Source organism: Phaethon aethereus (assembly GCF_964289735.1).
Source record: "Phaethon aethereus genome assembly, chromosome: 12".
Classification (NCBI taxonomy): domain Eukaryota; kingdom Metazoa; phylum Chordata; class Aves; order Phaethontiformes; family Phaethontidae; genus Phaethon; species Phaethon aethereus.
Window position 1 is genome coordinate 19,496,235 of NC_138588.1, and position 3,395 is coordinate 19,499,629.

Below are 3,395 nucleotides of genomic sequence, written 5' to 3' on the forward strand. Positions count from 1 at the left end.
CTCAAGGAAAGACTTGTAATATTCCGACAGTTCACAGGTTTCTCGGCACTCTGAAGAAACTCCCTGGTAGATATGTGGCAAGTAGGGGAATGCACACATACAGAGCTTCTGCTAATGAGTTATTGCCCTTCTCTCCCCTTGTCTCTCTCCTTCCTTTTAGGACTGCTTTTTATAAAGCTCCTGAGACTCAACCCAAAACAAATGATGTAATCAGACCTGCCTCTAGGTCACAGCACCCTCAGAAAACTGATCATTACCTCAGTTTTAGTGAGGTCCTCACGGGGCAGACTCCAGCACTTAGAGAGGGAATTTAAATGTGGAACTTCAGAAATTATTTAGCAGAGACACAAATGCTTAAAAAAGCTGTCCTCTTATGGGCCATACCACAGTAGAGTTTTTCTAGCCTATTTCAGAGTGCCTCCTTCAACTCCCATTTTTGGATCAGTGTGATTTAGCATAATGGGCCACTGTGAGGACTGGAGGGAGGTGAAGAGGAGTGAGGCTGTGTGTGGGACTGTTCATAACTCAGAGGGACCATGGACACTTCCCACAAAAACTGTCCAACTTGTCAAGAAGGGGTTTTGTAAGCTGAAAGCTCTTGGAACACATGAAGTAGGGAGGAGTGAAAATTTATGAAGAAACAAGCCCCAGAGTCTAATGTTATGCTCAGGACATGTATGGAGAGGGGTAAAGAGGAGCACAGTGTGAAGGTGATTGAGTAATAACCTCCTAAACTGAGTGCACCATGGATAGATGAAGAGCAGAAGGTGGGATTGGAGAGGCTATTGATTTTAGTTGAGTACGTTACAATTGTTATTAACTGCTTATAATATCTCAGCAACAGCTTTGTAGCATGTATTAGTTTTGATTGGTCAAACTTTATTCTCAGCATCTTTATTTATCAACTGCTGTTTAATTGCTCAACGTTATTAGACTTGCTTATTTTTTCCTACCATCATGGATGAGGCTGATAAAGGGAAAAGAAAGTTGACTGGAGCGTGGCTCACTTCTGCCTAGATCCCATGTAGGGACCTGCTGTAGAGCATGATTCTGGCCTATTGCCGCTGTTCATCTGTAGCCCTATCCTTCCCAGCTAGGCAGAGGCAGTATTTTGTAAACCTAGATTGTAATTCTGCTTGTTTTGGTTCAGCCAGATTTAATCTCGAGGGAGAGGGCATGAGCTATAGTGAAAATGTTTTTAGCATGGCTTTTTAAGTGCCATTGTCCAAGAAAGAGGGACGCTGTCTACCATGTTTGTACAGAGGACCATGCTGAGTGTGTTGAAGCATGTGGGCTATCAGGCATGCAGGGCCTTCCATAACCTGCCGGAAGTTTGGAAATATAATTTTGTAGGTTTCTGTAGAAGAAATTATTTTGTCATCAGCCTTCACATAACTGGCAACCTGTCTGACAAGCTGCTAAGGCTGGTATCAATTACAGTTGAAAATTACCTCCTCTACAAAAAGACCCTGTTGTGTAGGAGGGTGTGGACTCAGCTATCTGCCAAACTGTGTTTTCATATCTCTTTCCTTCCTCTTTTCTGCCAATGTTCTTGGAAAGTTCATCATGCTGAAGTATGCTCTGTTTCTTAGAATCTCCCTCAGCTCTTTTTTGCATTTTCACAACCTACACCTCTCCTTCCCCAGTTTCTGCTATAGTTTGACTTGACACCCTCGGGAGGAATTCCAGGCAGTGCTTGTGCTTTCAAGGCTAGCTGCTTAGAAAGCTCTTTGATTGCAAAATACAAGCCATAGAAAAAGAAAAGAAAAAGCTCCCTGACATTGTTACCTCCCTGTATTCTGCACAAACCACACAGGGCTTGCAATTTTATTTTATCTTTAAGAACTTCTGGGTTGCTAGCAGTTGGCTTTCATCATAGCATCAGTTCAAGGCGGAGACAGAGCAGCGTTTTCATGGATTGGTGGGGCTTATGAGAAGTACTAGATTTGGATCCTCAGTGTGAAAGGTCAGGTTGAAATTTTGTTTATCAATCTTTAACTTGCACTGTCTCCTAACTTTAGTGGTGTTTGTCAAGGCAGTAGTAACGTACAGAATAATGTGGTAATCTTCCTGGCAAGTGCATAGGACAAATTTAAGGCAACTCATTATGCTGAAAAGCGTCTTCCGTGATTGTGGGTGTTTGCCATACTAAAATACATGTTTACAATGTAGTATGCAGTAAGTAGAACTAAGAAAAGGGAGGATGAAAGATAATGTGGATAATAGAGAAAAAAACAAAACACAACCACCCATCAGGACCATGGGCTTCAGGGGAGACTCAGTATTGCTGTGAGATTCCCTGGTGAATGGAACTGCAGAAGTGCAATTATACTGTAATGTAAGATGATTCCATATCCTGTTTCTTCTTAGTTGTGATTTCCCATTTTAAAGCTGGGGCAAAAGAATGCAAGGGGTGAATGATAGGTTGCCTAATGGCCCAAATGTTGGAGGAAAAATTGAGCTCCCCCAGAGTTTGAGGTCCTGCCCCAGTTAGCAGGCAGCATTCCTCACCTGATGCAACTAAGGATCATGAATCCTTTTTAAAAGCAGGATCAAGTGCAGGGTGCTATCTGGTCTGAATACAGATTTGCTTATCAGCTCCATTATTTCTGTTCCTCAGGTTTGTTTACCTTGTTTTTCTCCAGAGCAGTTCATTGCAAAACTTTCAATTCTACTGTTCTCAGCCAAGAAGTTGGTGCAGCTTGGCTGGCTTATGCTGCAAGAGTTCCCTGTAGCAATGGTACCAAAATATATTCACCATCCAGCTGTGATCTAGCTAACCAGGAGTTTGCAGTACAGGCTGATTTTCTCCAAATTACACTGAAACTTTAGTTTCTATGGCACCTCAACATGACAAACACAATGAAGTATTAAACACAACCTCAGTCTCACAGTGTATGAACAGAACTGCTTTAAAAACAGGTAATTCCTTCTTGAGGTATATCTCAAAGGGCAGAAAATGCAGTGTTATCACCACAGTTATCTTCAGTCAAATTCTTCTGTACCGATTTTTCCTCCCCATCTCTGTGTGTAAAATTGGGAACAGAAAAAAAGGTGGGACATTGCTTCCCAGGGCTTAGTGCTGTAGAACTTAGACAATGATAGGGTAAATGGCCTAGATAAGGAAAATTAGGGAACACACTTGTCATGGAGACATTTATGATTAGACCTGGGCAGTGCCACAACCAAGTCCATAACCAAGTCAGCCCTCTTATCACATCTGTTCAAGAGCTATGTGTTTCTCCTATGCCTCAGGGCATATGAAATGATCTCACTGCAGACCATCTTCCTGAGTAACTTAGATTGGCAAAATACTAATTTAGTTTGAAAATTTACTCTTCTGTTGTTTTCCATGATACATCTGAACATGTGCTGTCCCTCGAGATACGTTCGTG